Consider the following 26822-nt stretch of genomic DNA (forward strand, 5'->3'; position numbering starts at 1 on the left):
AACTGAGGGTCATGTCAGAATGAAGGTCTTTAATCATAATAATTATCCCTGAAAGAGGATCCTGAAACTGAGACTGAAGACTTAATACTCAGGCAATTCTATAAATGCCACTCTATATGTGAGCCAATGAAAAGGCAGGTAATGATTCAAAACCATATTTTTAAAGCTATAGTTAAGCTAATTTATTGCAAATTATAGTCTCTCTTTCTGGGAATAATTTTTATGGAACTCATTATTATGAAAATTACAACTGAGAAAATGCTATGCATATGACAATACATTATCCATTTTTTAAAATGGAAGTTTTAAAAATGAATGTTATTTGAAAGAAAAAGACATTAAGAAAAAAAACTCTTCATTGTAATTTCAGACTACATTCCACAGGCTATTATAAAACAACTGCTTACAGTCAACAACCTAAGACAAACAAGGTTCACCAGAGCATAATCATGACAGAGAATAAAGTGTCCCTATATTTATTTATTGTTTATTTATTACTTCACCTTAGGTAGCCAAGTTGTAACATAGCATACAAACTTCTTAAGTCATTAACAGACTCACCTTAAGAAATAAGTATGGTTAAATTATCAGACCACAGATTGATGGGGAAAAAAGCACTGGAAATACACCCACCACCCATTTGATGCAAAGAGCCAAGTACTGAGAACCAAGAATTGCAGGCAACTGTCTTGTTCATTATATCTGATAGGACAGGATCAGCCAGGGAACTGCATGTCATATCAGTGAGTGAATTCATCAGATATATCTCTGTCCACAATAGCAAAGTGAACAAAGAGCTCATTTCATGCCCTGTTCATGAGAATAAGAAAGAAGAGAAGCAAATTCATCAGATAGCATCCTAAAGTAATAATACAATACTAAAGCCATTATTAAGAATGAGCAAATTATATTAAATGTTTCTTATGTACAAAATGGAGAACATTCATAATACCTCCATAAAAAAATTCATTGTTTTTCTAAATCTTACATATAAGGGATATATCAATATATCCCTGATAGTATTGTGCTTTACCTGAATTGAATAATTTTGGAAAACAAGGATAATTAGGAAATTCCCCAGTGATTTGTGTTCTAGAAGATATATTGTCAAAAAGAATTAGCCTTGCCAAATAACTTAGACAGGAATATCTGTGTATACTTTTTCATGAATCCCATAAGATTTGTAGATGACCCTGTTATTTAATACAATAAAGCAGAACACATACTGCTATTCTCCTGTCACTCTGCCTGTTCTTGCTGATAAAATCAGACTTCCCAATTCCTTGCTATATTTTTCATGAAGTTGAACTAGTTGGCCTCCTAAAACAAGATGGACACAGAAATAAACATTATTTTATTTAGAGAATGATTAATAATTAACTTGTAAGTTATTATATTTTTAACTTGTTTACCCTCTCTGTAAATGTATAAGACAAAAGGATCTCACAGAAGCTCTCAACTTCAGAAATGAAGTCTATACTTTAGTGATAAAGCCTTAATAAAGTGAATTTCTAACATTGTTTGGATTCTATCTTCACATGCTCAAGTAGTCCTTTCCCTTTCATATGAATTAAACTTTTATCTGTAATTCGGCAGAGAATTTTATTTGATCTTTACTGCTACTCATGTTAAATTTACAGAAACTAGGGTTCAAAGAAGCTGTGCTACTGTAAGAAGAGGTTTCTTATATCTCATCATTGTAGAGATACAGTTGTCTGAAATGCATCTGAGAGCATTGTTAGCCTTTTCTTACTTGGAAAATGGTTTGTTTATATAACAAAAAGGTTATTTACTTCAAGTATAACTTACACATGATGGAAGACAAGTTATCTTAGTGTTCAGGTTTTGAATCATTGCTTACCTGTCACAGATACAATAGGTTTGAAGGCTGTGAATAATGTTTTAGACATTTAAATAAACATCAAAAGCTATAATTACTTGTCTGATGTGAAGAATCAAATTAGTCTATAACTTTGGCCACTTTCTCTGAGTAAACTTATATATTATACTCAGCAATAAAAACAAAGTGAATTTTAGTGGTATTAATTTTATTACATGTGAGGAATATAGTATGAAATGGAGAATACAAAATAAAAGCTTAGCCTGTATTATATATGTTTTGTGTGCAATTAGGAGGGATAGGTCTAGGTTCTGTGTAGTTTAGTTCACAGTAGTCATCATATGAGTGTGTGTGCATGTGTGTGTGTGTGTGTGTGTGTGTGTGTGTGTCTGTGTGTGTGTTACTAAAGATTGGACCCAAGACCTTCTACCTTTGAGCTGTACAACCAGTCCTATTTTGATTTTTTATTTTGAAAGATAATCTCACTAACTTGTGGAGGGCCTCATTAAGTTGTTGAGTCTGGCTGTGAAAATCGGAGGGGGCAAGATGGCAGCAGCTGAATAGGACATGCATTCCTCAGAGAAGCCCTGGATGCCAGATTTTGGTTTAATATCTGATTGGGACAATTTAAGGAGGCATTTCCAGCCATGACTTTCTATCTAGAATACAGGAGAGAGAGCTGATATTAGAATCAAGATGACAAAGAGGCACCTGCCATGCAAGAAAAGTGATTTTTGAAAGAGCATCCTAGAAGAGATTAGAGAAAAGACTATTTCAGCCATGCATGCTGGAGAACTCTTAACAATATACCTTGTAAGAAAAATTATCAGGGTGTGTTGAAGGGAGCCCAGCAGTGCTGGGCGGGAAGCCCAACCACATGTCCCGGGGAACTCAGTGCACATGGACACCATGCTCCTCTATGCTGCGCTGAGGGCCATGGTGTGCTCAGAACAGCAGATCCTGCTCTAAGCAGTGAAGCTGTGGGCCTCCGCTCTTGGAGGGGAGATAAAATCCATTGCTGCTGAGTGCTCGATCTCACAACCTCTTCACAATGCACATACTGTCTTCTTTTATTACAAATATTGGAGAGGGGCTAAGATGGCAGTGGCGGCAGCCAGTATTCAGAAAATGCAGACAAATCCTATCCAATCCACCTTGAACTTTTGGAAAAAATTATTCACAAAGAGGGGCTGCTCCTGCTGCATATGCTTAGGAATTCTGGACATCATACAATGTAAGGAAGGTGCTCAGGGGAGAGTCAGGAGGATGGCAAAGGCAGCATGGGGGGCAGCGGTGGCCAGTATTTGGGAGAGGCAGAGATCCGATCCAATCCACCTGGAAGTTTTGAAGAAATCACCCCAAAGGTAGACTGCTACAATTGCGCATGCTCAGGAAAATTGTTTTGGAGAAGAACCAAGAATGCAGTGGTGGCCAGTAATTGGGAGAGGCAGAGATCTGATCCAATCTACCTTGATCTTTTGAAGCAATATCCCCAAATGTAGACTGCTACCACCACACATGCTCAGGAATTCTGGACAACATGCTGTGTGAGAAAACTCTGTGGGAGAGAACTGAGTTGAGGGTAGCAGCGGCAGTGGTGGTGGCAGCGGCGGCAGTGATGGAGGCCAGTAATTGGGAGAGGCAGAGATCTGATTCAATCCACCTTGATCTTTTGAAAAAATCTCCCCAAAGGTAGACTGCTATTGCTGCACATGTTTAGAAATTCTGGACAACATGCTGTGTGGGAAAAGTGTTTGGAAGAGAACTGAGATGGTAGTGGCACTGGCAGCAGCAGCAGTCAGTATTTGGGAGAGGCAGAGATCTGATTCAATACACCTGGATCTTTTGAAGAAATCTCCCCAAAGGTAGAATTCTACCACCGCACATGCTTGGGAATTTGGGACAACATGCTGTTTGAAAAAGGTGCTCAGAAGAGAACTGAGATGGCAGTGGCAGAAGCAGCATGGCCAGTATTTGGGAGAGGCAGAGATCCAATCCAATCCACCTTAAAATTTTAAAGAAATCTCCCCAAAGATAGAATGCTACTGCCACACATGCTTGGGAATTCTGGAAAACATGCTGTGTGGGAAGGGTGTTCAGGAGAGAACCAAGTTGGTGGTGATGGCAGAGGCAGTGGTGGTGACTAGTATTTGGAGGGGAGACAGATCCAGTCCAATCCACCTTGAACTTTTGAGTTCAAGTAAATCTCCCCAAAAATGATTTGCTCCTGCCACACATGCCTGGGAATTCTGGACAACATGCTAAGTGGTACAAGAGTTTGGGGTGTATCAGAGGGATCCCCGCATAGCCAGGTTGGGCCACCATGCTGAGTGTTCTGGGAGACATAAGCCCTCATAGCCACCACACTCCTCTGTGCAGCTGTGCAGTACTAGAGGCCAGAGTATGTATGGAGCAGCAGAGCCTCCTCGCTGAAATGAAGCTGTGGACCCCTGCCCTCGGAGAAGAGACAAATTTCATTGCCACTAAGTATTTGGGATCCTAGCTTTGGCAAAAGACATGAACTCATTTCTCATATTAAAAAAAAAAAAATGGAAGAATGCCGGATGTGGTGGTGTAACTGTAATTCCTGCACTTGGGAGGTGGAGACAGGAGGATCGCGCAGGTTCAAAGCCAGCCGGTGCCAGAGCCAGTGAGGCCAGGATTGGAGCCTGCACTGTGGCAAGTCCAGTGCTGGGACCTCTCAAGCTGGGATCAAATCCTGCTGAGGGATGAGACTGGTGCTGGGGCCAGCACGGCCGAGATCGGAGCCTGCCATGAGGCAAGGCAGGTGCTGAGGCTTCCAAGGCCTGGATCAGAGACTGCCATGTGGTGAGGCTGTTGCTGGAGCTAGCAAGGTAGGGATAGGAGCCTGCCTTAAGGCAAGGCTGGTGCTGGAGCCTCCGAGGCTGGGACCAGCAAGGCCAGGATTAGAACCTGATATGAGGCAAGGCCAGTACTGGGGCCACCGAGGCCAGTATCGGAGCCTAATGAGTGGTGAAGCTGGTGCCGGGGCCTTCAAGAGTGGGATCGGAGCCTGCAATGCTGCATCCACAGAGAAAAATCACAGAAAATAAAAAAAAAAAAAAATCATATGCTTTCCCTAATATGCAAAAACTAGGAAGAAATAGATAATAGTAGGAAATCTAGTTGAAGAAATTGCCCTATGGAGGAGCAGTTAAGGTGACCTATCAGAGGGGATGGATGGGGGAAGATGGAATCTCTTTAAAGCACATCATGTACTTAAATATATAAAAGTCAATCACTAAATCAAGCATGGGATCAAGGGAGGGGGAGGGAATGGGATGAGGATTTGATAAAGGCTAATTGGATGATGTATGCTTGTATATCCTCACAAGTCTTATATGCCATTGAGATGTTTGACTACAATGCACCAATAAAAATATATTAAAAAATGAAAATAATTAAAAAAATAAAAATATGATTATAAGCTGGGAACAGTGTACATGCCTGAGGTCCCAGTATTTGTGAGGCTAATACAGGAGAATTTCAGGTTCAATTACAGTCTTGGCAAATTAGCAATAATTTATTTCAAAAAAAAAAATTAAAAAGGGCTGTGGGTGTAGCATGGAGGTAGAATGTTCTTGGGGTCAATTTCCAGTACGATTATCATAATAAAAATTGTCGTAAGTACTTGAATCAGTATTAGTTATATAATTTCTCAATAAGAGAGGCTTCTTTACTGGCTAAGATTTATTATGAGAATTATTGTCAGTCTTATCTTTACAGAACAAACATTTTTGTTTAATAGCAAGTGTGTAAGTCTGTTAGGGTTTAGTTTAGTAGGGATTTGTGTTCAGTTTACTGAGAACTGTGCACCCTGATTAAAGATGTACGAATTCAGGGTTAAAACAGTTTGTGCCACCAAATGGATATTTAAATAAAATTGCATGACATGCCAATTTTTAAAATAGGAACATAAGTAATCATCTTTCATATTTTCAACAACTTATGTGCCTTTACTGAAAAAATGTGTGCATATTTAACATTCAAATATATATCATAAGCTGTATAAAATGATAATTGTTACACTTTAGTTTGTAAGACTCTGGTTTCGAAGAAAAATCATTTTATTTTAATTCTTGTAAGTACTTTATTTTGGGGGGAAAAAATCTCAACAGCTTTTCACTGTTTAGCTTTCAGTACTCACCCAAAATTATCTCTTCTCAGGTATTCCATTATAATAGCACAAGTAAAGGCATGTATGTTTAGACAATTCAAAATTAATATGAAGCCAAGAGTGGGAGCACACCCTATAATATCAGTATTTTGGAGGCTGAGATAGGATAGCAGGTTCAAGTTCAGCCTCACCAACTTAGTGAGGCCCTTAGCAACTTAGACCATGTTTCAAAATAAAGTATGGCTGGGATGTATCTCAGAGGTAGTATGTCCCTACATTTAATTTCCATTACAATACGCAAAAGTACTATGAATATTGGTATGGTTCATTTAAATACTGATTTTGCTATTTGTGGCTTTTATTCCACTTGTTTTTTATTTTATTTATTTTTTTTAAATTTACAGTACAAGTGATGGAACCCAGGGACATTCTGCCTCCAAGCTACGCCCCTAGCCCTATAGTTTTATTCTTTATTTTGAAACAGGGTATCACTGAGTTGCAAAGGGCCTCACAAAGTAGTAGCTGAGGATATCCACAAACCTTGATCCTTCTGTCTCAGTCTCCCAAATGCTGGGATTACAAGCATGCACCACAACACTTGGCTTATTATTATTATTTTTTTTAAAGGTTAAAAGGCTTCATTAAAAAAATGACTGCATCAACAACTGGGTTTATGAGCAGAATCTGCAAATTTACTGATATTTTTAATTTATCCTATATATTTCACCCTAATTTTGAATTACTTATTTTAACTGAGAAAGTTTAGTGTTCACTCTAAACATATTGCTTGTTTATTGACAATTTTTTGCTATTGATTTTAGTTTCTACACAAAAATTTTAATGAGTCATCAATTTTAATTTTATTACAATCTACTTTCAAATAACTATACCATTTAGTTGTTTAGCAAAAAATTAATAGTGTAATTACAATTTACCCTTCAATAGTTTGAGAAATATGTATCAAAATTATTCATTCCATATAACAAAAACCACAAAACATATTTAAGTAATATTGGGAAAAAGGGTTATAGGAGGAAATCTAGATAAAAAATAAACCATAGTTGACCAAATAAGGCAACCTAACTGGGAGAGATGAGTGAAGGGAGAAGGGAAGTTCTCTAATGTACATTCACAAGCATATCAAAATAAATCACTAAGCCAAACCCTAGAAGGAAGGAAGGCAGAGGAAATGGGGTGGTAACTGGGGAAGGGCTAAATGAGTGATATGTGAATGTATGCCTCTCCTATTTTGTACTCTATTAAGGTGTGCAACTACAATACACCAATAAAAATTTTTAAAAATAAAATAAAATTATAATATTTCATATTAAAATATTTAATTATATTTTGGCAGTTTTTAAAAGTAGAAGTAATATGAATTTACATTTTTAATTTTCATATATTTTCTCATTTCCAACATTATATTTCATACTTGAAATATTTAATTATATTTTGGCAGTTTTTAAAAGTAGAAGTAATATGTATTTATATTTTTAATTTTCATATATTTTCTCATTTCCAACATTACTATTTCTTAATTACCTCTTTACATACAGCAAAATTTTTATCTTGCACTTATGTATTTATTTATTTATTGGTAGTGGGATGGAACCCAGAGGCACTTTACCTCCAAGGTACACCCCCAGCCTTATTTTTTATTCTTTATTTTGAAATAGGGTCTCACTGAGTTGTAGAGGGCCTCACTAAGTAGCTGAGGCTGGCCACAAACCAGGATCCTCCTGCCTCAGCTTCCCAGATGCTAAGATTACATGCATGGGCCACCATGCAGGCTTAACTGACTTATTTTCTATGCACTAAGGTTTTTCACTAATGTTTCTGAAATAGTAAGTCTTGTGGCAGCATATTAACTCAAGAGATTTTGTTTGTTTTTGTTTTTTGTTCTTTGTTTTTGCAGTACTAGGGATTGGACCAAGGGGCATTTTACTTTTGAGATACAGATCCAATTATTATTTGTTTATTCTGAAATAGAGTTTCACTATGTTTCTAGAGTCTTTCTACATCACTGAGAATGTCCTCAAACTCACATTCTTACTGTCTCAGCCTCCCAGGTACTGGGCTTATTTATAGGTATGCATTGCCATGTCTGGCCTCAGCTGGTTTTATGTTTGAAATAGTTTTTAATATACTTTCATTTTGGATTTTTTTTAATTGGAGAAGTAATTTTTCATTAGCAGGTTTGTTTTATTTTCTTTTGGATAACTGGGATTGAACTCTGAGGTACTTTGATAATGTGCTAAACAGGATCTCATTAAGTTGCCCAAATTGGCCTTGAACTTGTTAACATGCTGCCTCAGTCTCCTTAGTAGCTGGGATTATAGCTTTTTGCATCTCTGCATGCAGCATTTTTGTTATTGTGTTTCTTTACCTTAACAAGATGAAGATATATAATTTCTTCATCTTGACTGTTCTTCATATGATTATATATATAATCATTACATATCAACAAGATATATAATGATTCTGACATTTTCCCTTGAATGTAATTTGTTCCTTTTATATGATTAACTTTATTATTTTCTTTTTATGACAATTTCATCAATTTTTAACATGAACTGGCTTGGTAGAGTTCTTTATGCTTATCCTGCTCTAATTCTATTTAGCACTGTTTATTTTTATATTTATAGTGTACATCAAACTTGATAAATTAAATGAACATTATTACTTCAATATTTTTGCTGTCCCTAAATTTGCTTTTTTTCTTCTATGATTCCATTTAAAAATATACTGACAGTTCATATTATCCCTCAAATGCTTTTAAAATATTTTACTCTTTTTATGTTCACTGATCTTTGATTCTGGAGATGCTGGTAATCACAGTCACATTAGTATATTTTTCTTATCAAGTGTTTGAGAAAATAACTTCTCATATTACCTTGAATAATATGCATATCTGTTGGATATATTGGTGTTAGGGCTTTTCTACTATGTAGTATAATTGTGATCTATTTTAATTTTTGATCTTTAGATTTTTTTTTTGAATTTTTTTACTAAAGTATTTGAAAATTTGAAAGAAAAATTTTATGTCTCTTTAGATGACTATTCTTAGGGTAAAATTTTAAGGTAGCCCTGGCTGAAAGGAGAGAGAACTGATAATAAGTGATTACACTATGGGAAATGATGTAGATCAATGACAGAGCACTAGACTCATATACTTGAGTTACCAGGTTGGATCCCCAGCCCTGCCCAAAAATCAAATCAAGTACACTGTAGTTTTATGTGTTAGGAATTTTTTTTCAAACACAAGAATAATAAAAAATTTAAAAGACATATACTCATTATATAAAAATTATAACCATATTTTTTGTGTGTATGGCACTAAGAATTGAATGCAGGGCATTCAACCTCTTAGCTAAACTGCCAGCCATTTTGTTTTCTGTTTGGAAATAGAGTCTTATTATGTTGCTGAGAGTCTTCCTAGGTTGTTTAGATTGTCCAGGACATTGTAGTACTAATGTTTCAGTGCCTCCCAAGTACTAGAATTACAGACAGGTGTAAGCCACCAACCTAAGTAATTATAAGAATTTTTAAAATGTACTTTACAAATTTCTTATTTTGTCACAAACTTTACTAAACCACTTGCGGTGATGCCCACCTGTAATTACAGTACTTGAGAAGCTGAGACAAGAAGGTTGCAGTTTCCAGGCCAGCTTCAACAATTTAGTGAGGCTTTCAGAAACTTAGGAAAACCCTATTTCAAAATAAAATAATAAATAGAACTTGGAATACAGTTCAGAGGAGAAACATTCCTGTGTTCCATCTCCAGTATCAAATACACACACACACACACACACACACACACACACACACACACATACACACTATACAAACATGCTGTCACAGGCCCTATTAAGGGCCATCTAAGGTTGCAGGAGAAGTTTCAATAGTGAGATCCTCAGTAAGAAAATACATGAGGTTGCCATCTGGAGGAGAACAAACAACTTTTTTCACAGATTAATACTTTTACAGTACTAGGGATGGAAACTAGGGAAATTCTTGCTCTGAGCTATACCCCTAGACCTATTTTTTTATTCTATATTTTGAAACAGTGTCTCATTGAGTTGCAAAGGGCCTCACTAAGTAGCTGAGACTGTCCTCATACTGCAATCCTCCTGTCTTAGCCTCCCAAATGCTTGAATTTCAAGTGTGTGCCACCATACTCAGCTCACAGATCTATTTCTTATATTAGATTCCAGAAAAAAAATGGTGCATGTTCTGCCAGTGTGACATGAACATGCATGTTACACTTTTCCTAGTCATACTTACATAACTACATACACATCTGCAACTGCATTGGAGTCTTGTCTTCACTGCTGGCCTGTACCTTTGTCTACCACACTCAATTCCTTTTAAGGTGATGGTACATTATTTGATCCAGAGAGCATTATATTGGGCTCAAATACCACAACCACAAAAAAAGTACAAAGAAATGACTATTAGTCCTCTAGCCACACAGGCAAAGATATTTCATATTTATCTCCAGTAGAAGCCTAGTAAGTTCCACCAGTTTGCAAGAGTTTCCTCTTCTAAGGCCTGAATAGTCTATATATCCAAAATCATCTTTACTAAGGTTTGTACCTTTTACTGTTATTCCGGAATTTATACATAGCATTCTTCAGAAAGAAAAGCACACATTCTACCCTGAGCAAGAATGAACATATCTAATGCTATTCTGTTCTGCAAAATTGCTTTTCACATTTAGGTGTTTTTTGTTTATTCAAAGAGAGAGTGCCAGACATGAAGTATTTAAGGCTTTTGTAACATGTTGGGCTAAGCCTTCTACTTATAATTGTACATTTATAGTACTACCTCCTAAAATGAACAGTGCTAATGGTTAGAACCAACATGTGGCCTGACACACAAGGGACCAGCTGTGATACATGGGATTCCAGTTATTAAGATTATGGGGAATAGTTGGGAGTATTTGTCCCTGTGTATATGGCATTCCCCAATACACTCTCCTCTCCAGTGGGCAGAGAGGTACTTCCAACCATAATGTCTGTAAACCGAGGGATAACTATCTGGGAGAAAAATCAGTGGGCTTGGTCACTATTAGTTTTTACCCATTCAACCACTGTTTGATATCTAGTGATATTCTAACACAATTTTTGGAGTAATCATTCAGTGTTTTGATTGGTCACAGACAGGTTCACCTCTTCTATACAAAAAGGTGATATACTTATAAGTTCTCCATGTTCCCCTGTTACCAAGCCCCGTTTTCTATAGCATGTTTCAGCAAAGGAAAGGTGATTTCTTAGTTTCTGTGCAACACATTCTCTATTACTTGGTATCCATCTCATTCTGAGCTACTATGATTTAAGGTTTATAAGGTAACCCAGTTGTCTGCCACTGGGCTACCTTATGGGTGTTTGGGATCAATTCACCACAGAAGACATTCAGCTGCTTCTACTGACAGTTTGCTATAGACCCAGAAATGGGAGTTGTGCAGCCTTTCAAAGATGTGTGCCCAAGAAGACAGGATATTTCCTGCCATTAACCTGTAAATTGGAACAGAGCAAAGAGAGAGACCATCATGGGCATTTCTTCTCTTCTGAGAGAATGCAGGCTACATGCTCATCTTGAAAGAAAATAGTAGCCAGAACAGTGGCAGCTTCAGGGCAATGATACCCCACCAAAGCATCCTGTTGCCGCAGTCCCCCCTCGGCTGATGCAAGCGTAAGAAACGCTTGCATTCGGCAAGACCTCACAGAGTCCAAACCCCGAGGGGAAGACTTCATCTCTGGCAAAAATACTCCCTGCTCTTATATTTCTACACTAATAAGCTCCAATGATCTAAAACAGGATCCAAAGAATTAAGACTGTAGAAGAAGTTGAGTCCATGAAAGAAATTTTCTAGTAAAATGTCTGAGCCTTCAGAATTTCTCTATATTGTTCCAGCTTTAATAAAGGGCAGTCAGAATTCAGGGTATGCAAAATTCCTCTCGGCATGCAGGTCCTTTGAACTAAAGATTAGCTCCCAGCACCTCTCTGCCAGCAAGAGAAGCTGCAAACTTACCTTCTGCCCCATTCCCCAAAGAGATTTAAAACTGTCTCTGGAATCTGGGCCATTTGTTTCCCCCTAAGAGATGCTAATAAGCTCTTAACTTAACAAAAGCCTACCATTTGTGACTCAGCAGCAGGACAGTAAAAAACCCAAAAGTCTGCTTCAAGATTATGTATTAAAGAACAATTATAGAAATACAATCACCTGTGTTATAATGTTTTTGCCCTGTCTACTAACTGTAATATAAGTATTGCCTTATAGGTGATGGCGGAGCAGAAAGGACCGAACAAATCCTCAACGCAACCCTATGGATCTTGATAAAGGAGGGCCTGGACTAAGCCCTAGAGAAAAAAGACTCTGGAAGGATCAAAGGATATCCTAGAAGACTGAATTTCTCCAAAACTTTGGGTGTGACCCCTGCCTTTAGGAAGCCTGCCTGGGCGCCTTTCTGACTCCCGACCTTGCCCCCTAGGGTTCACCTGTGAGGCCAGAAACCTGATTTCAATGACAAAGGCCAAGGGGGCTGACTTTAACAGCCCAGTCCCAGACAAATCTTAAACTGTGAAGCCTTGGATCTTCTTTTATCCTTTTTATCTTGTTCAGACTTAATGTCTCACTATTGTCCTTTGGTGCTTACACGGTGTATAGGGTATAAGTACTGGTGATGGAAATTAAAACATTGTCAATTGCAAGGAAGGCAGCTGTCCACGTCATTTTCTTCAGATTCCTCTCTCCCAGGTCCCTGGGGACAAGACCCCACACTTGGGGCTTGAAGGAGCTCCTACTTGCTAAGGGGGAGGAATTGCTGTAGGACTTAACCCCTGCAGAAGTGCAACCGAAGCCCTTTCCCCACCTTTCTGAGGATCTCGGTCCTGAGCGGAGTCAGTGCCAGATTTATTATTCCCAATTCAGCAAGTTCGTCGCATCCTGTGTAGGAGGTAAAGCATTGGGAACCTCCTCCACATTATAAAATGGCATAGTCCATAATTTTGTTACCTGAACACCTTTTAATTTCTGTGGGTAGCATAACCTGCATAAGGCAGGGTTAGGCAGCTATCCAAGAGTTCATTTGTAACTAGGCCTTCTGTCCAAGAGTCCTTGGCTAAAAAAGTAAAACCCATGGTCCCTGAGAAACCTGCACATTCAAATGCCACTCCGAAATATCTTGCTTCCCCAGAGCCAAGCATTTAGGTTCAGAGTATAATAGGGCTCCTTTTCTCCATTATGGTTGGTTGCACTCAGGGTTTTTTAGAGCTTCCTATTACCTTCAAAGAATGGGCAATTTCTGATATTACCTTATTCAAGTGTGGCTACGTTGCTCACTTACCAGGTGCACTGCCACCAGCACTTGCGCTCACCAACTCTCCCTTTGGAGGTGAAGGGGGCAAAGCCTTTAGCCTATCTTCTAAGAAGCCATTAAAGTATTCAAACATTTCAGCTTCTCATGTTCAGTAATATATAAGGAAAATCAGTTGTCAGGTCAATATAGTCAGTCAGTATTTCTGTAAAGGAAGAGTACCTTGAGAAACCTGTCCCATGAATGTAGGAACCTACATCTCTTACATCTTGGTGACCTGCACACCAAGGACATTGCCTTAGAACATTGTGCTTGAGAGTGGATAAGAGGCAATCTCCGTCTCATGGTGCATACGCCTGCATTATGTAACCATAGTGCAACTGACAAGGGCTTCAGATTTAGTTGGAGAGCCTGAATGTCCATTAAGCTTCATTAACATCATTACTGGGGCCCTGACAAAGCTTATGCCCCAGTAAATTATATAAGTCCTTCCTCTAAGTCCTGTTTCCACAAGTCCTCTCATATATCTTTGCTTAACAACGAGAGGTGCCCAATCAAACAATCTTGTGCAATTAGGAAAACCAAAAGACTAGTTTTCAATAGTTCTCCAGATATCTGTACAGACATGAAAGGGCACAGTTTCCTTCATAAAATTCAACTAGACCACTTAGAGCTCAACCCACTGGCTGGACAGTTTGGCACTAACCTCATACCAAAACAATTTTGTGGTCGGCTTTAAGGCCACAGCTGTCCATGACAAGAGCCATCAGTATACCATGTTTTTATGGGCATAGGCTTTGTCCCTTCCTCCTAGGGGCTTGGGGCATCTACTTCTGTGAGCTCCAGTGGAGTGGTCACTCTGAAATGCATTGGCCCCACCAAGGCTTTTCCTTTCAACACAGGGACTTGAGGTACTTCCTATTTCTCTTGTTTCTAAGAGGGCCACTGCACTGAAGTACACTGCCCCTGAAAAGTATGCAACTGTAAAGAAAATGGGCTACTAGAAAACTATGGCAAATGCCTTAAGTACACAACCCGCTTTGTCAAGATGAGTGTTTGGGATATTTTTATGTTAGGTAAATGATTCCAGGACTTTAGCCAATCTTCAGTAGTATAGGTGGTCTGCACCATGTATTATGGGTTCATAAGGCAAAATGGCAGCATATATGGCTGCTATTTTTCAAAAGAGTAGTGTGCCTTCTGCTTGCATTGCTTTGTCAAGTCAAGTAAATATATCGGTGTGTATTGAGTCATAATAATGTGGCAGGTTGATTGTCAGAGTCCAGCTAACCCTTTACTGGAAGTCAAAGACTCTTTTATCTCTACCTTCTGCCTTATGATGGGGTGGATGTATTAGAGGATGCCTAATGGACAACTGCAGCAGGAAGAAAGACTCTTTCAGCCTATGCAAGACTATGAATATGTCTGCAATTACAGCGATACCTTCACATCTGTAACTGTGTGAAGTCATTTCTTCACCACCAGTTTGTACTTCCTCTGGTCCCCCATACATGGATATATCTATAAAATTAAAAATCACAGCTGGGTGTGGTGGAACACACATGCAATCCTACTTGGGAAGCTAAGACAGGAAGATTGAAGATTCTAAAACACCTGCTGCAACTTAGCTCTAGACCCTCATTTCAAAAAAAAATTTATATATAAAATTATATATATTAAAATCTATTTATATTTCAAATATATTTGTATAATATACTATACTATATATTCATATTTATTTATATTACAAATATATATTTATACCTTAAAATATATATTTATAGTACTAGGGGTGTGCCTCGAAGGTAGAATGCCCCTGGGTTCACTCTTCCAGTGCCACTATAAAATAAAAAATATTAAAATAGATCACATAATTTATAGTATTATAACTTACTTTCTATTATGAAATTATTACCTTCAAATAACTATCTTTATTCTCGTCTTTTGTCATTTAATTATTTATATGAATATGAGAATTTATTAATGAATGAATTTATATTTTTTAATTGGGGAAGGAATTCATTATCAATTGTTATATAATTCAGTGACAATCAAGTAAAATATTATTTTTCTTGGTAGGTGCTTGACATAATGTTAAGTGATACTTGACTTGAATGCCTTTTGTGTGTTCTTTTGTTTTATTTTGTTTTTAACTTACTACTTGTATGTCAACTCTGTTCCTAAATTGGATTTACTTTGTAACTTTGTCATAAACTATCCTCATGTCTTGGGTCCAGAATTTTTGTGAATACTTTATATTTCATGCTAAATCTTGATTTTCTGATTACCAGGTGATAGTTATGCTTCATTCCCTTCATTGTGGCTCATGTTGAAGGTAAGATTAAAGGGAAAGAAATGAACTAAGGAATTTAGAGTAAACTGTGTGTGGAGAGTACGAGAGTCTGAAGTCATTCTACCTCTGAGCTACAACCACATTCGTTTTTACTTTTGTTTTTAAACAACATCTCACTAGGTTGCTGAGGCTGTTTTTGGATCCTGCAATCCTCTTATCTCTGCTTTCCAGTTACTGGTATTATAGGCATGCATTACCATATCTAGTTGTAGAGTAAATTTTTTGTTTTTGTACAAGAACTGCTTGTTTAATCTTTTTATTTTATTTTTAAATTCTTATTTGTGCATTACAGTTTCACATCATAATGTAGTTTATAGTGATAGTAGCATCAAACATTTCCATAAATTCCATGCCAGGCAGAGGAGTGGGGATCAAGGTTAAAACAAATTATAAAAAAGCATTATTTCAGGAAGCACCTTTATCTTTGTACTATGAGAATAGTGCTTATTGACCAGAAGTAAAAAATTTGTCTGTACACTTCTGAGGCATTGGCAGTTTATGTGGATTTTAGGATTTTAGATAGAGTGTTTTTGTTTTTCTCTTGTTATTTTTTTAGTTTCCAAGAACAGTAACTATTAGCATTATTTTTGATCATTTTAGATTAATAATTTTACTTTTGTAAGTAAAAAAATAATTAACTGGAAGAATGCTAGAGTGTTCAGATTTTTTTTTTTTTTTTTTTTTTTTTGCTGGTACTGGGGTTTCTGGAAACCCTTCTACCTCCGGGCTTCACTCCCAGACCTATTTTTATACTTTTTTTAATTTGAAAACATGGTCTCTAAAATCAGCGCGGCTGGCTTCGAACCTGTGTGATCCTCCTGTCTCTGTCTCCCAAGTGTGGGGATTATAAGCATGCGTCACTACGCCCAGTAGCGTGTTCAGATTTTTATTTTATTATTTTATTTTTAAAAATTTTTTAATAATGCATTATATTCAAAAATCATATTGGGGTAAAAAACTAGATTTTTAATTCCATAACCTTGTTAAAGAATATGTCCAACTAATGCCTAAGTAGAGGGTAGTTCAAGCACTTAAAAGAAAATTCTCTTAGACTTGGTCTTAAAGGTGGACCTTTGTCTATATAGTGAACAGAGGCATGCTCTTTCCACTACACTATTGAAAAGACAGGTGTGTGTGTGTGTGTGTGTGTGTGTGTGTGTGTGTGTGTATTTTCTAAAGTATTGTCAATTGTCAAGGTAGATAATATGTGTTCCTCATCTTAATTTTCTATATAGAAGAAAATCTATCATAGGAATCTCATTGCTTGAAGCATGTGGCGGTGGTTTTCACTAAGAGTAAAGGAGCTGCAAGGTATGGTGGCACATGCCTGTAATCCCAGTACTCGAGAAGTATTAGAACAGTCTCAGAAAATTAGATTCTATTTTAAAACTAAAAGTAAATTCAAGTAGAGCTGGAGTCTAGCTCAGAATTAGAATGATTGTGGATTCAATCTCAGTACCAAGTGTGTGTGTCATTATTACTTACTATAAATTTCATTATAACATGAGAATAAAATGCACCAATAAGGTATAAAAATACACAGTACCAAAAACAAAATAAAATAAAATAAAATAAAAAGGCTAGACTTACAGGGTTTGGTTTGGTGGTCAAGCTCTCTGTACCAAACACACACACACACACACACACACACACACACACACACACACACACACAGAGCGAGAGAGCGAGAGAGCGAGAGAAGATAAAATGGCTGAGTGAAGTCTTAACTTGGTCCTGGAAGGGCCTGAGGCAGCTGATTTAAGCATCATCTGTATTCCTTAGACTCTTCTTATAAATTCATATATGAAAGAAAGTCTTTCAGAGATGTTGGTTGCTCCAGAATTGCCCTATCTTTCACAAAATTACAGATAATTATATAGGTTTGAAGAAACTTCTTGGTGAAAACAACTATGAAACTGAAATTCTGTGAACTTGAATGTTAATGGCTAGTACACAGATATTATTTATCTCTTAAAAAAAGAATTAGCAAGAATTCAGGTGAGTCCCTAAAAACATATATGTTGCAAGTAATTTGCAGGTATGTAATTAGCAAAAGTCTTGCAATATCCTGGCTTATCAAGTTAAATTTTTATTTTTATATTTTTAATCATTTAAAATTTTATATAATGTGTTCTAAATAAATGCATTTTACACATGTTGAAAATATTTGTGAATAAACAACTAAAAGCTAAATGTGTTTAGAATGGTAATGCATATCTGTAAATCCAGCACTTGGGAGGCTAAGACAAGAAGATTGTAGGTTCAAGGAAAGTCTCAGAAAGTAGTGACATGTTAATCAACCTATCAACACCCTGTTTCAAAATAAAAACAAAATAGACCTGGGATGTAGCTTAGAGATACAGTCTTGTTGTTTTTCTCAGGCTAATCTTGAACACCTGGGCCCAAGTCAGCCTCCTCCTTCTTCTACAACGCAATCTAGAAAGAAATGATAGAGAGAAAGAAATAATGACTTTAGAGTCACACTGAATATAAGAACCATCTTGACCGCTTCCTTTGGGCAAATTGTTTAATCTCTATGGATGTCAGTCTTTTTTTTATTTTATAAAATGCTAGTACTATTTATTACACAGTTACATTATAATGACCAATGACATTATACCCCAAAACATATTATAAAGCTTTTTAATCCTCTGACGAATTAAGGTCTCTATGTATTCCACTGTGTGCTCTTTAGGAAACCAATAATATACATACTCCCTAAGGTTTTTAAGCAGAAGGGAAAAGAAAAATAGCAAACTGGCAATTAGTTGCATTTATTGAGGGATGGTCTAGATAAAAATAATCAACTCTTCTTATAAATTCTAATGGAGATATCTTGGCAAACAAAAGTGTACATACTGCCAGCCTAGTCTACAGCTATGGGACATTTTAAGAGGGCTATCTCTGATTCACTTAAAATATCACCTGCTGACAAAAATAAAAAATAAACAAAAATAAAAAATAAATATAAACAAAATAAATAAATAAATAAAAATAAAAATAAACAAAAATTAAAAAATAAACAAAGATAAAAATAAGAAATAAACAAAAATAAAAAATAAACAAAAATAAAAAATAAGAAATAAATGAAATGTCCAAAAGCCCTGAAATCTATGGCATGTACTATTATATATCAAAATAAAAATGGGCAAATTTTATTCTTTCATAATCAAATTGTTTTCCATTTGTATGAAATATAAAACACACACACACACACACACACACACACACACACAAACCTTCTTAATTCCTTGAGACCCTGTTTCAAAATAAAGAAAAAAAATAGGGCTGGGGTGTAGCTCAGAAGTAGAATAACACTGGGTTCCATCCTCAGTACATCAAAAAAAAAAAAAAAGCATATTTTAAAGTAATATTGCTTTTTACCATCTTTATATCTTTTAGGATTAATGTTTTGGCAGAGGCCACTTTTCTCTTTTTCAGTGACTTGACACTAGTCGTAAGCATATCATGGAGTGACAAGGATTGGACTTTAGGTCGACATAATCACTGGAGTGCTATCCAAGGGTGCAGGAACTTCTGCCACAAAGTATAATTATATGAACTCTTATGTGATTCTCTTAATACATACTCTAAGTTGATAAACTGGAAGGTCCTTTTTCAAAGACAAGAATATTTTGAGAATTATTGAATAGAATTTATGCCTTGGTAATTTTTACCATAAGTTTGCTACCAGTTTTCTATCTTTTCTGTATACCAGAGTCTTAGCTAGATTTATAACTATGGTTGTTGATTACCTAATCTTTTAGGGCAGCAAATACTGAAGGTATGTTTTTTGGATGTAAATAACTTTTTTTTCATCAAACATATGTGTCAGAATTATCAGAGATAACAATGTTTACATGTAAATTTATTTAAAGTTGTTAACAATATTTGTGTGAGCATGATTCAAGGAATAGAGAATGTGTCATGAGGTCTTCTCAAAGTACAAGTGTATTTTACAATGTCTCATTCATATGTTTTTTTTAGATTTGAACTTTACTCAATATAATTTTAGTGCCTAATTTCTGCCAGAAAACAAATAAAAATTTTATATCCTTATAATGTACGATTTTATGGATGTCACAGATCAAAGAGTAAAAAAGTTTTCCAACTAGTTATTTAGGTTTCTTTGTTAATGTACCTTTGTTAGTGTAATGCAACTATACATCATAGTGAGTTACAGAAATACAAAGGAATAAGCACACGACACTTGGTGTGCTTCCTTTCCCTCTGGATCTCACCTCTTTTCTTCCTCTCCCAGTACATAGTTTTGGAATTGATATTGACAACTTCATACATGAATATAACATTGTTGATATTATAGGCCTTAGTTATCTGAAAGATACCACAAAATATTACTTTTTAATTGTAATAAATTACTCACAATTTTTGGCACACACACACACACATACACACACACATACTAATGTTTGTGTTAATTGTCAGAGAAAATGCATAGGAAGAACCTGTTTAAACAGTCTAAGAAACCAGGTAGACTGTATGAGAACAGAAAGAAGCGAAAGGCTTTTTTATTACATAGAAAAATAAAATAAGGCAGATGTAAAACTGAGAAATGTAATTAAGAGATTGATCTTTTGCTTAATGATGCCAAATACAATTTCTGCCAGTCCTTAAGACATGCTTGGCATACTTATTGGATTATTAAATTTTGTGTATTTATTAAGAAATAGATGGAATAATGATGATTTGAATTAACTGAAGCAAGTGTATCCATAATTGTGTTTTAGAAAACTTATACAAACTCATTATGCATTTCATAATAAGGGTTAATTTTTTTATATTACTGGTAGCCACACCATCAATTCTTCATTGTACTTGCTTTGGATTTCACTTGCTATACTTTTGATTTTTTATTTTTTTCAGGTCTGAGGGTGGAACCTAGGGCATTTGACCTCCAAGCTACACCCCCTGCCCTATTTTGTATTCTTTATTTTGAAACAGGGTCTCACTAAGTTGCAGAGGGCCTCCTAAGTAACTGAAGCTATCAGTGAACCGAGATCCTCTAGTCTGAGGCTCCCAAATGCTGGAATTTCAAGTATGTGCCACCATGCTGGGCTTATGCTTTTAATGTTTTAAGAAAAAACTTTATCATATTGGAATATTTTCTCTAATAATATAGATGGCTTATTATAAATGTATTCTTTATTATTTAGTTAAACTCAGCAATTTTACATGTAGTTTTAATATTTTCTTATAATTAAAAATAACATGCACATATATCTGTGTATGTATATATGCATACAGATATGTAACATTGCATCCACTGGTTGTTTAGAAACATATTGTTTGATTTTAAAATGTATTGGTTAGCATTTCCTAGCTATTTTTCTTATTGTTTTTTGTGTGTATGTGTTACTATAGATTGAACCCAGAGATATTCTACCTCTTTTATTAAATTCACTCTTATTGGTGCATTATAGTTTTACATCATAATATAAATCTTAGTGATAGTGAAATATATGCACTAGCACTTGGTGAACTCCTCCCTGGCTTTCTTCTCACTACCTCCTCTTCTCCATACAATTACACTCCAAGACTGATCTTATTTTTTTAATTTTATTTGAAACAGTGTCTTACTAAATTGCTGAGGCTGCCCTAAAAATCTCAGGCTCCCAAATCCTCTACTTACAAGTCTGTACCACTAAGCCTAGCCTGTAATTCTCTTATTTAATTTTATTTGTCTGATCACTTTAAATTTTCTTTGGCTATACTTTTTTATTTTAAATACTGTGGGTTGAAACTAGGGCCATTATACATCTGAGATATACCCCCCCCCAGCTCTATTTTATTTATGTAGGCATGTATGAATGTATTTTGAAACAGATTTTTTTTTAAGTTGCTGAGACTGGCCTTCTTCCTGTGATCCTTCTGTGTCAAACTACCAGTTAATGGAATTACAGGGCTGTGCCACCATGTCTGGCTCATTGGCTGATTTTATTATACAGAATACTGCCTCTGGAGGTAGCAGTTTTACATAATTAGAAAAAATAACTGTCATACACTTTTGGGAGTGGTGCCAATAACTGTCAATTAGGTCAATTTGTTTAATAAACTTTGTAATTTTTAAATTTTTGTTGATCTATTTTGCTATCAAGTTGTTCATCAATAGATTACAAAACTAACTACTGGATATGTACACAATGAAATTTTGTTCAGCCGTAAAGAAGAACAAACTTACATCATTTGCAAGAAAATGTGTGGAACTGGAGAACATTAAGCTGATATTAGATATTCATCAAAAGTAAAATAAAATCAGATGTTCTCTCTACTAAGCAGAACCTAAGAAGAAAAAGGCTTATAGCAGGAACTCTAGACAAGAAAGGAGAAACCGCTGATGAGCAAATAAGGCAACCTAACTAAAGGAGATGGAAGGGTGGAAGAAGGAAACTCCCTAATGTACATGATGTACATTCACATATATTAATTACTAAGCCAAACCTGAGGAAGGGTGGGGAGGGAATGGGGGGATATGAGGAAGAACTAAATGAGTGATGTGTGCATGTAGGCCTCTACCATTTTGTATCCCATTAAGGTATATGATTATAATATACCAATAAAAATTTTTAAAAATATAAAAAATAAATTTTGAAACAAAGTCTCATTAAATTTCTGAAGATCTCCCTGAATTGCTTGTGGCTGGCCTGGAGCCCTCTATCTTTCTATCATTGTTTCCCAAGTACTGAGAGTACCAGCATGAGCCAATACATAGGTTCTATGTATTTGCTTTTGAAAATATATATGTGAAAATTATATAAATATAATATTTCATGAAGTAATATAGTAGTACAATCCTTTCTTTTACATGTATGGCCTTTATTATACATATATTATATATTCCATGTATTTGTATATATGTGTACAGTTGCAGTTTAAACACCAGTGACATTAATATATAACTTCAACATATATTTTTTTATTTTGTTTGCTCCAGTTTTGATATTTTTCTTTTATTAATTGAAGATCCATTGACAATCAGCTTTGTGTAGCACAATTGTGTGTTTCTTGCTTTATAACCTCAGAAAAATCGTTGAGGTCACATCTCAAGATCTTCACACATTGCCCTATTGTGATTGTTAACTTTGCTGCTTTGATGATGTCTGTGCCAATTTGTGATGCTGATTATTCCATATCTATACATTCATTTTACTGAAAATTCATTTGCAATGGACTTTTTTTCTGTGGGTCTGGGAAGAAACCCAGATGCATTCAACCTCCGAGCTATACCCCCTGCCCTATTTTTTATTCTTTATTTTGAAACAGGGCCTTCCTAAGTTGTGGAGGGCCTTACTAAGTAGCTGAGGCTGTCTGTGAACTGCAATCCTCCTTTTTTCTAAAGACTTTGTTAGTGTAAAAATTTTGATATTTTTGAAATGTTTTTTGGTACTGGGCATTGAACCCAAGGGTATTCTATTTATGAGCTACACCTAATGCCTTATTTTATTTATTTTCATTTTGAAACAGAGTCTCAATAAATTGCAGAAGGCCTCTCTAAGTTGCTGAGATTGGCACAAACGTGATCTTCTTGTTTTTGCATCCCAAGTACTGATTACAGATGTGTGCCACCACTCCAGGTTATTGAAATCATTTAATAAAAATTGTAAAATCATTTCAAGAGTAACACTTTTTCATGTGTGTATCTACTTTCTATTTGTGTGTATGTGTGTGTGTGTGCATGTGTGTGTGTGTTTACTTTCATTTTGGTTTTAAAATTGCAAAACCAAATGTGAAATGTGAACTGTTGCATTTACGCATTGCTTTCTCTTTATTGTTATGCATTTTTCACAAGGCAGAGAGAGAGAGAGAGAGAGAGAGAGAGAGAGAGAGAGAGAGAGAGAGAGAGAGAGAGAGAGAGAGAGCGCATTCACTTGGCATTTCCTCTTACAGCAGTGTTGCATCCATCAGTATGAATGACATGTCCCGTCATAGTGAATGATGCTGATGATGGCTGGAACTGTGGGAGAACAAAACTCTTTAAATCATGTTTAGAGTTTCAATGATGCCAGATGCTCTTTTCCTAAAGCTGCCTTATTGACTAAATTTGAAATAGCTAAGGGGCAAAATAAAATTAAAGCAAAATATGGATGATAAATGAGCATTCAGAAGGCAAAGTCAAGGGTATAAACAGGTAACATTTCCCTTGAAACCCCGTTTTTAAAAGACAGACTATAATTCTTCTGAACTATATAGTATAAATAACACGGAAGTTGGTTTTAAAGTGTAATTGATTGCAGTGTTTACAGAAAAACATGTATCAAGAGACAAGCAAAACAAAGGTGGGACTTAGAAACAGGGTATGAAATTATGGCATAAGAATGATGGAGAGAGATCTTGAGTTAAGGAAATTACAAGCTATTCACTGATGTTTTTAAAATTGTTTTTCTAGATAGTGGTAGCTAATGTAATTAAAACTAGTTTAGAAGTTTATAAATTGCCTACTTGTACTAGTGGCCCCCTAGAGTTGATTAGTTTGCAGTATAGTTTTTATTTGACCATAATTAAGCAGCTTCTTTCTGCTAATTGTAATAGATGACCAGAAGAAAATGCCAAAGACTTATTCTGAAAGAGTTGGAAGTGACATCTTGATTGTTTTCTTTCCCAGTTTGGCTGACTAGACAACCCCCAAAGGTTAGATTTTTGTGCTGAGGCTTACTAATATGACTTAAGATTTTGAAACCATTTCTACCTGCACAAGACATTTTTGTCATGCATCTAATATAAAAAAGGTTGTTCTTCTGACATAGTCCTGCCAAAGTGCATTGTTTTAGCCAGGTTACATCTGTAATCCCAGTACCTGGGAGGCTGATACAAGAGACTCAAGATTTGAGGCCAGTAATTTAAGAAATACTATTTCAAAATTTAAAAATAGAAATTTCTGTATATGTAGATCATTGGTAGAATGCACCTGGGTTCTGTCCTTATTTACTCCTTCCTGCTCCCTCCCCTCACACACAGAAGGCTTTCTTTCTCTATTAATGCTAAAATTGCTATTTTCATTGTGTGGTGCTGTAAGTAACCAACATGTAGTGCCCAAGATATTTTTTATCTCATTATTGTCTATTTTTTCTGCATAATTTTGTAAATGTCCAATTTACTCTACCTATGTAAATACATCTACATTTGGAAGGCTCTTAAGGAAGCTAACAAATTTTTGAAAGAATCTTAGCAATAACCCTGTCTTCAGAAAGTCAATGACTAAACATAAAGCAGAGAAAGGGTAAGAGATATATTTATAAAGGTTTATATGTGTATACCTTGATACAAATAAACATACTTAAAAATAAGTTTATATATATATATATATATATATATATATATATATATATATATTACTTGAACTTTTTTGATATACAGTTTTATGAAAAAAGTTCACATTCTTTTCTACCTGTTCTTTAAAATATCCTTTAATGGTCATAAAATTTATATTTTATTTTATTTTATTTTTTACTTATTTATTTATTTTGGTGGTACTGGAGATTGAACCCTGGGGCATTCTACAGCTAAGCTCCACCTCCAGTTCTATTTTTTTTTTTTTTTTAATTTGGAAACAGGGTCTTACTAGTTTGCAGAGGGCTTCTCTAAGTAGATGAGGCTGGCTTCAAACCTGAGATTCTTCTGGTTCAGCCTCCCAAGTACAGGGATTACAAGCATGGGCCACTACTCCTAGCTGTATATTTTAATATAATAGATATATAATAAATTATTTACTAAGTGACTTTTAGATTTTTCCAAATTTTATGATTAAAATATATACTATGTAAGATTTTTTACATAAATTATAATATTTAATGACTAAAAGTGAAGAATACAAAAATATTTTTCCTGACTCCTCCAGAAGCAGTAGTCCTGTTGATGCCTTATCTTTAGACCCATAGACTCTAGATTTCTGATCTCAAGAAGTTTTTCCATTATGTAGATATTTCCTAGTTTTGAATCATTTAATCTGTTGATGGACATCTTAACTGGTTCCATAGATTGGGAATTTTGAATTGTGTGGCTATGAACATAGGTACACGTGCATTAGTTTTGTTGCTTGGTTTCCATTCTTTTGGGTAGATTCCCAGAAGTGGTATTGCTGGATCATATGGTAGGTTTGTTCCCATTCTCCTGAGGCTCCTCCTTCCAAAGTGGTTCCACTAATTTGCAATCCCATCAACAATGTTTTAGAGTTCCACTTCTCTGCATCCTCACCAGCATTTGTGGTTGTTTGTGTTCTGAATGATTGCCATTCTAGTTGGAGTTAGGTGAAATCTCAGGGTAGTTTTGATTTGCATCCCTAATATGTGGAAGCTAGAGGTGAAAAGGGGTCATAGAAGGAATTCTAGATGAAGAAGGAGAAATCATAGATGAGCAAATAAAGTGACCTAATTGAGGGGGATGGGAGAGTGGAAGAGGGAAATTTCCAGATATATATGATGTACATTCCCAAACATCAAAGTCAATCACTAATCTAAACGTGAAAAAGAGAGGGGGAGAAAATGGTGTTGTAATTGGGGAAAAGCTAAATGAGTGATGTATGTTGTATCCCTCTACCATCTTGTACTTTAAGATGTATGACTAAATGTACTAATAAAAAATAGTAGTTTTTCATAATAAATACATGCTATTTTATGTCATAAGGTTTGTGCTACAAATACCCCTGGGTTAAATCCCCATTAACACAGATAAATAAATAGATAAATAAATAAATAATTTTTTTCTAAATTATTAAGTTTAACTTAACAAACAGAATGCATACAAAGTACTTATTCAACTATCATATATTCTTATATAATGAATAAGCAAATATATAGTATATGTGCCTAAAATGTGTTAAATAATTGTATATATAGAAAGGCATAAATAGGTAGATATTTATAGATATATGCACATAAATAAATATTCACATATATACACATACAGATACATAAAAATGTAAACATTTATTATGTAGTTTATACATATACAGATACATAGATATTCACATGTACACATATATATGTATATATAAACAGAATATGTACTATATATAATGTACCTGCATAAATAGGTATTCACATATGTAAGCCTATATGCAAACATAATTTTGGTAATAATAAAATTTTATATGTATATTTTATATATATACAGATAAAACAATTAGATGTACATGTACATCTTATCAAAAAGTGTTAC

The sequence above is a fragment of the Muscardinus avellanarius genome, assembly GCF_963383645.1.
Source record: "Muscardinus avellanarius genome assembly, chromosome: 1".
In the NCBI taxonomy this organism is placed as follows: Eukaryota; Metazoa; Chordata; class Mammalia; order Rodentia; family Gliridae; genus Muscardinus; species Muscardinus avellanarius.